Here is an 8,204-nt window from a genome sequence, read left to right as displayed (position 1 = left end):
CTACCTAAGCCCATTTTGCCTTACCTCACCCTTCATGTTTCAGTGTTCGTATCATGGAGCAGCGTCAGCAAGGAACAGAAGATCATAAGAAATTGACTTATTTTGTTGGTATTAAGACTGTTGCTATAGGTGAGTGAGACTCTCTCATAATTTTAATAACAAAATAGATGTTTATATCACACTTTTATACCACAGGATTGTGTTCAGCTGGGAATGCAGGAATCTGAGAAGCATCAGGTAAATAGTAACCCCACACATACAGTGTATATATGAAATGTTTAAGTTGATATGTGTACATCTGTACCTAGATATCTAGATATAAACACAAAGGTGTAGGCCAGGCGCAATTGCTCGTGCTTGTAATCCCAGCACTTTGAAAGGGCAAGGCAGGAGGATCATTTGAGCCCAGTAGTTCAAGGCTGCAGTGAGCTATGATTGTGCCACTGCACTCCAGCCTAGATGATGGAGTAAGGCCCTGTCTCTTAAAACAAAAAGAAAGCAACAAAAAAAACCCAAATCTCTATATAATTATTCATGTTCTCTAGACATATATCTTAGGGTTAGCAAATTGTGAGCAGTAGAGAAGTCACATTAAATTTATGAATTTTCCTGTTTAGAGTTCATAGAATCATTGACTGTTAGAACTGGAAGAGGTCTTATTTTTTGTATGGTTTATCATTAGTAACTAATAATGATAGTAACTTTATTTGCATTTCACAAATATTCACATTTATAAATCTTATATGTTAATATTTGTATTGTGAAATGTTTCAAGCATAAAAATAATATGAAGAATAGCATTACCTATACAATGTAGCTGTTGAAAATGGGGCTCTGAGCCAGGCACAGTGGCTCATGCCTGTAATCCCAGCGCTTCGGGAGGCTGAGGCGGGCAGATTGCTTGAGCTCAGGAGTTTGAGACCAGTCTAGGCAACATGGTGAGACCTTGTCTCTGTTAAAAATAAAAGAATAGGGCTCTGGAGTCATACCATCCCACTTCTCTACCTGTGTGATCCTAGGAAGTTACTTCATCTTTCTATGTCCCAATTTCCTCATCTACAAAGTAGGGATAAAAATAGTGCCTACTTCTTATGGCATACACTTCTTATGCCTGGAATATAGTAAGCACTTAATAAGTGTTAGCTATTAATAATAGTGATATTTTGTTCGCTTTGGCAGCACATATATTAAAATTGGAATGATAAAGAGAAGATTAGCATGGCCCTGTGCAAGAATGACACACAAATTTATGAAGCTTTCGACTTAAAATCAATTTTTAAAAAAATGATAGTAACACTTGTTTATCCATACCCAGTTCTGTCAAATCCTGACATTTTGTTATATTTACCTTGAATCATTTTATATCTTATCTCTTATTGATGGGCATTTAAGTTGCTGATTTTTCACTCTTACAGTGATTCAGTTCTCCAAGCTCCATATCTAGAATGGAAATGCTAAATCATAGAGGAGCTGTGTCTTCAACTTCACTAAATATTTCCAAAACATTTTTCTCCAAAGAAGTTATACCAATTTATATTCCCACCAGCAGTTAGAGTTTCTATTGTCTGACATCCTCTGTAATACTTGAAATTGCCTGAGTTCATAATTTGGCTTAAACATGATATACATAAAATTGTATCTCATTATATTAATTTCATATGTAATATTCATTGAACATTTATATTGCTAGTTCCTATCTCTTACCCATTTTTAAAATCAGAGTGTGTCTTCCTTATTGATTTGAAGGAGTTCTTTGCATATGCTTGTATAGACTTTGGTGGTTATTTGCATTGCAGATTTTTTTTTTTGTTTGTTTGTTTTTGAGATGGAGTCTCGCTCTGTCACCCAGGCTGGAGTGCAATGGCGCGCTGTTGGCTCACCGCAACCTCCGCCTCCTGGGTTCAAGCAATTCTTCTCCCTCAGCCTCCTGAATAGCTGGAATTACACGTACACGCCACCACACCCGGCTAATTTTTGTATTTTTAAGTAGAGACAGGGTTTCACCATGTTGGCCAGGCTGGTCTCGAACCCCTGACTTTGTGATCCCCCCACCTCAGCCTCCCAAAGTGCTGGCATTACAGACGTGAGCCACTACACCCAGCCAAGACTTTAACTTTCTTTTTTTTTTTTTTCCCCATTTATTTATTTTATTGCATTTTAGGTTTTGGGGTACATGTGAAGAACATGCAAGATTGTTGCATAGGTACACATGTGGCAGTGTGATTTGCTGCCTTCCTCCCCATCACCTACATCCGGCATCTCTCCCCTTGCTATCTCTCCCCTACTCCCCACCCCCCTCCGTCCCTCCCCTATTTCCCCCCAACTGACCCCAGCGCATAGTGCTCCCCTCCCTGTGTCCATGTGTTCTCATTGTTCAACACCGCCTATGAGTGAGAACATGCGGTGTTTGATCTTCTGCTCTTCTGTCAGTTTGCTGAGAATGATGGTTTCCAGGTTCATCCATGTCCCTACAAAGGACCCAAACTCATCGTTTTTGATGGCTGCATAATATTCCATGGTGTATATGTGCCACATTTTCCCTATCCAGTCTATCGTCGATGGGCATTTGGGTTGGTTCCAGGTCTTTGCTATCGTAAACAGTGCTGCAATGAACATTCATGTGCACGTGCAAGACTTTAACTTTCATCTCTTTCCCTGTATCATTGTTTACCAGTATTTTGGTTCTAATCCTTTGTCCCCAAAGTTAGGCATGATTATTTTATTTTATTTGAGACGGAGTCTCTCTGTCACCAAGGCCGGGGTGCAGTGGCGTGATCTAGGCTCACTGCAACCTCTGCCTTCCAGGTTCAAGGGATTTTCCTGCCTCAGCCTCCCAAGTAGCTGGTGTTACAGGTGCCCACCATTATGCCTGACCAATTTTTGTATTTTTATTAGAGACAGGGTTTTGCCATGTTGGCCAGGCTGGTCTTGAACACCTGACCTTAGGTGATCCGCCTGCCTTGGCCTCCCATAGTGCTGGGATTACAGGCATGAGCCATTGAGCCCTGCCTGGTTATAAGACAGATTTCATTTCAATTTACCATCATGGTACCAGTTCCTTTGTTTACCTTTTCTTTTTGCAATGCCAATCTTCCCTCTGGAATGACTTTTCCTATTCTTGGAGAATATTACTGAGAAGTTTTTTGTTTCTGTTTTTTGAGACAGGGTCTTGCTCTGTTGCCCAGGCTGGAGTGCAGTGGCACGATCTCGGCTCATTGCAACCTCTACCTCCTAGGTTAAAGTGGTTCTCCCACCTCAGCCTCCCAAGTAGTAGGGATTACAGGCATGTGCCACCACCCCTGGCTAATTTTTGTACTTTTAATAGAGATGGGTTTCATCATGTTGGTCAGGCTGGTCTCAAACTCCTGACCTCAAGTGATCCTCCCCCACTTAGTCTCCCAAAGTGCTGGGAGTACAGACGTGAGCCACCGCACCCAGACTTATTTAGAAGTTTCTTCAGTGAAAGATGGTAAATTCTCAGTTTTTGATTATCTGAAAATGTTTTTATTTAGCCTTTATTCTAAAAAGATGCTTGGACTCAGTACCCAGTTCTAGATTGACAGTTAATTTTTCTTAATTTGTAAATGTTAAATGTTGTCTCATTAATTGACTTCCATTGCTGTTGTGAGAAATTTAACAGCAGCCATTTCTGTACAGCTGATCTGTTTTTTTTCTTTGGTTTCTTTTAAAGTCTTCTTTTTTAGGCCTGGGCACAGTGGCTTATGCCTGTAATTCCAGCACTTTGGAAGGCTGATACAGGTGGATCACTTGAGGCTAGGAGTTTGAGACCAGCCTGGCCAACATGAAGAAACCCTGTCTCTACTAAAAATGACAAAAATTAGCCAAGTGTGGTGGCACGCATCTGTAATCCCACCTACTCAGGAGGCTGAGGCATGAGAATCACTTGAACATGGGAGGCAGAGGTTGCAGTGAGTCAAAGTTGTACCACTGCGCTCCAGCCTGAGTGAAAGACTGAGACCCTGTCTCAGAAAAAAAAAAATTCTGTTTTTCTCAGGTGTTTTGAAGTTTCACTACGATGCGTCTAGATATAAAATTTTCACATTTATACTGCTTAGTATAGATTGTGCTCCTGTGTTTATGAATACACATATTTTCATCACTCCTGGAAGTTTCTTAGTCATTATCTCTGAACATTGCTTCTCCTCAGCCATTCTCTAGGCTCTTCATCAGAACTCTAGTTAGGCAAATGTTAGATTTCTTGTTTTACATTTTTAACTTCTCTTTCATACTTTCTTTCTTCCTGCCCCATGCTCTATTCTGGATAATTATTTTTTTCTTTTTTTTGGAGACAGGGTCTCACTCTGTTGTCCCATGCTGGAATGCAGTGGTGTGATCTTAGCTCACTGTAGCCTCGACCTCCCGGGCTCAAGCGATCCTCCTATCTCAGCCTCCCGAGTATCTGGGACTACAGGTGTATGATACCACGCCCAGCTTTTTTATCCAGCCCAATTTTCTGTAAATATATATTCTCAGTATGTTTCCCAGGCTGGTCCAAAACTCCTGGGCTCAAGCAATCTTCCCGCCTCAGCCTCCCAAAGTACTGGGATTACAGCCATGAGCCACTGCATCTGGCCTCTGGGTAATTTCTTTAGATCTGTTTTGATTCATTGATTTGCTTTTCATCATTGTCTAATCTGCTATTTAAATTGTTCATTGAGTTTTTTACCTCAAACATTAAATTTTTCTTTATTTGATTTCTCCAGTCTGTCAGGCCATATGGATAATTTCTTATTCGTTGCTTAATTTTTCATTTCATCTTTTAAGATATTTAGGTATTTCATAAATAATCATTTTACATTCCATAACTAGGCTTTTTAAAACAAAACAAAACAAAAAACAGGGTCTCACTCTGTCATCCAGGCTGTGCAGTGGCATGATCACAGCTCACTGCAGGCTCAAACTCCTGGGCTCAAATGATCCTCTCACCTCAGCCTCCTGAGCAGCTGGGAATACCAGTACATGCAACCACACCTGGCTAATTCCCTTTTTTTTTTTTTTTTTCTTCAGTAGAGATGAGGTCTCGTTTTGTTGCCCAGGCTGGTCTTGAACTCCTGAGCTCGGGTGATCCTCCCACCTTGGTCTCGCAAAGTGCTGGGATTATAGGTATGAGCCACCAAGCCCAGCCTTTAACTGTTATTTTTAATATCAGAGATTCTTGAAGGTCTAAAATTGTTGTTTATAGTTATTACTTATCCTTTCCTAGTGGTTTGTTTCCTTGTATTTTTTTTTTTATTGTGAGCTCAAGTTACTTTGAATGTATTCTTTTGGAATCCTGAGGGCCTAAGATGGATATGATCTCCTCCAGTGCTGATCTAGTCTTGCTTCTGCAGGAATCAGGCATATTAATGATCTGTGACCGTTACTTTTGTTGCCTTTACTAAAGAGTGGGTCCCAGGTTTAGTTAAGGATTCTCAAATTCGGCCTCCCCATCCTGCTGGAGGGCCTGGGGTTTATTCTCCTGACACTCCGTTTGTGTTCAGGACAACTGTACCTTTCCCATTTGCTCACTTTCCTGTTTTTCTTGCTCAGGATTTCGCTTATTGACCTTTTTTTTTTCTGTCTTTTTTTGAGAGAGAAGGGTAGGATATGGGTAGGGAACATTCTTAGTGATTTCTTCAAGTAAGCCCAAGCAATGCATTAAAAAGCATGTCCAGGTTCAAGTTGTATTTTAACAAGAGAACCCTTAAGAATATCTACTCTTATGGTACTGCTGGAAGCAGAAGTGGATGCCACACTTTGTACCTCTAGGAATTGGTGCTGTCACGGTTAGGACTATACTTTAACCCAAGGATATTGCTACAAATAAAGTATTTTTTTTATGCTTGAGAGAGACTAAAATGTTAGGAAAATCAGGTCTGCTGTGACTCTTGAGCACTGGGTTGGATGAGGGTGGGTCTGTTCTACAATTGATTCAGTGGAAACTAACCTGAAATTGGGGTGGGGTGGGGGATGAACTTTTACAGGTGATGTTATAGGTCTGGAGCGGGGCGGGGGAAAGACCGAGGTGATGGTGATGGAAGGTGTGACTACTGTTGCCTACACACTGGATGAAGGCCTCATCGAGTTTGGAACAGCCATTGATGATGGCAATTACACCCGGTGAGAGGCTGGACTATAACCAGTGAGGTAGTGGGAGAGTCTGGTTCTGAGAGGGGAGGACCTGGGGTGGGGTGTAAAACTGGCCAAAACTGTTAAGGATCCAGTGATCCTGGGAGGAGATGAGACAAACATGGCCCTTCCCCCTTCCCTTGCCCCATCATCAGTCTTCTGCTGCGTCTTCCTGACTCATCCCTCATTCCTTTTGCTTTGCTTCCTTCCCTTTCCAGGGCAACAGCCTTCTTAGAGACTCTGGAAATGACCCCAGAAACAGAGGCAATGTGGAAAGCCTTGAGTCACTGGCGCTAGAGGCAAGGCAACTACACATTGCGGAGAGGTGAGGTGTAGAACTCTCTTCAAAACATCCTGATGTCTCCATCCTAGTGCAGACCACTGCCCTCGCCCACCTGCAATATTGCACAGCCTATTAGTCTTACTGATACTGTTTCTTGTACCCCTACTATCTGCTCATTTCAGAGCAGCTGAGGTAATTTTTTTAAACATAGATTGTGTCTTTTTCATGACTGGAACCTTCCACTAGCTTACTCTTTTACTTGGTATAAAATCCAAACTCCTTGTGTGGCCTTAGCCCTGAAGGTTTTTGGCCTTTGCTTCCTTCTCATGCCAGTCCCCTACTTGCCCATTAGTCTCCAACCACACTGGCCTCCTTCAGGATCTGTGAGCGTGCCAAGCTCATAGCTGCTATAATAGGGCCTTTACACTAGCTGTTCCCTCTCAGGAATGACTTTTCCCCATCCTGCCACGACTGGCTTTTTCTTGTATTCAGATCTCAGCTCAAATGTCAGTTCATCAGAGAGACCTTCTCCAACTACCAAATAAGGAGCCGGATCAGTCACTATAACAGGGGCGTCCAATCTTTTGGCTTCCCTGGCCCACATTGGAAGAATTATCATCTTGGGCCACACATAAAATACACTAACACTAATGATAGCTGATGAGCTTAAAAAAAGGAAAAGAAAGAATAAAAAAAAATCTCATGAGGTTTAGGAATTTGTGTTGGGCCACATTCAAAGCCACCTCGGGCCATGGGTTGAACATGCTTGATCTATAATATTACATGATTTTATTTTTTATTATCTCCACTTTTACTAATTACTTGTCTCCACTAGAATGCACGTTCTTTGAGAGCAAAGCCCTCAACATCCCTTTTCTCCTATGTTTCTCCAGTGACAAGCACACTGCCTGGCACATCATAGATGCACATCAATTTGTATTTGCTGAACCAATGAATTAATGACGATTCTGTAATAATATTAATGTCTTTGCTTCCATGCTGTAGGTGCTTTTCTGCTTTGGGCCAAGTAGCAAAAGCTCGATTCCTGCATGAGACCAATGAGATTGCAGATCGAGTATCCCAGGAATATGCAAGTATTATGCTCCTGATTCATTCCATCTCCCAAACTGATTTCTCGTAGTATTCAGCCCCATGATTCCTAGCTTTCCAGCCATCCCTAGTTTCCTTTACCCTGCCCACCCCACCTCTACCCACCAGACAGACCATTTCAGAATCGCTAAACCTCAAACCTTTAAGCTCCATGAAGAGTTTTACCTTCCCAAATATTTTCTTTCTTTTTTTTTTTTTGTTTTTAACTTCCTGTTGATTCGTAAGGTCTTTTATTTTCTACATCCATCTGGCCTTCTAATCTCAGCCCTCACAGACAGAACAGCAGCAACTACAGAAAAACCAGAACCTCCTTTTTCCCCACAGGGCGGAGAAGGGACAGACTTTTATCAGGTCTGAGCACGTTTAGCCGTGCTGGAAAAGAACCACAAACTGGTGGAAATGATCTTTTTGGAACAGGTAACAGGAAAAGAGGGACAGGATGCAGAGGAGATATGAGGGAAAAAGATGGAAAAGGGGGTGCAAACTCAAGGGAGGAAAGTGTGCTGGTGAGCGAGGCTTCCAAATGTTTGGGGAAAGCTTTCAGAGAGGTTTACATAGTTAATTTCACCCCTTCCTTTATTTCCTCCTCTTGTGTTAGTCCTTACTTTTCTAGACAAACTTCCTTCTTGGGCCTTTGATTACTTCTTTCTTTCATAAGCAGTCTGCTTCCTCCCCTCCAGTC

The 8,204-nt window shown here is 41.8% G+C and overlaps 1 long non-coding RNA gene and 1 pseudogene across 1 annotated transcript; both read left to right on the top strand.

Moving 5' to 3' along the window:
* The first annotated feature begins 1,165 nt into the window (after positions 1 to 1,165).
* Positions 1,166 to 1,278, top strand: LOC116547405 (annotated as a pseudogene).
* A 3,804-nt stretch (positions 1,279 to 5,082) lies between these two features.
* LOC116547404 lies at positions 5,083 to 7,795 on the top strand. The gene is made up of 3 exons (XR_004267050.1): positions 5,083 to 6,120; positions 6,348 to 6,454; positions 7,418 to 7,795. It is a non-coding gene; the product is annotated as an uncharacterized LOC116547404 (long non-coding RNA).
* The last annotated feature ends 409 nt before the right edge of the window (positions 7,796 to 8,204 follow it).

Source organism: Sapajus apella, unplaced genomic scaffold (genome assembly GCF_009761245.1).
Source record: "Sapajus apella isolate SASKATOON/1434 unplaced genomic scaffold, GSC_monkey_1.0 scaffold3003, whole genome shotgun sequence".
NCBI classification, from domain to species: Eukaryota; Metazoa; Chordata; class Mammalia; order Primates; family Cebidae; genus Sapajus; species Sapajus apella.
This window is presented reverse-complemented; position numbering and strand designations above follow the sequence as displayed.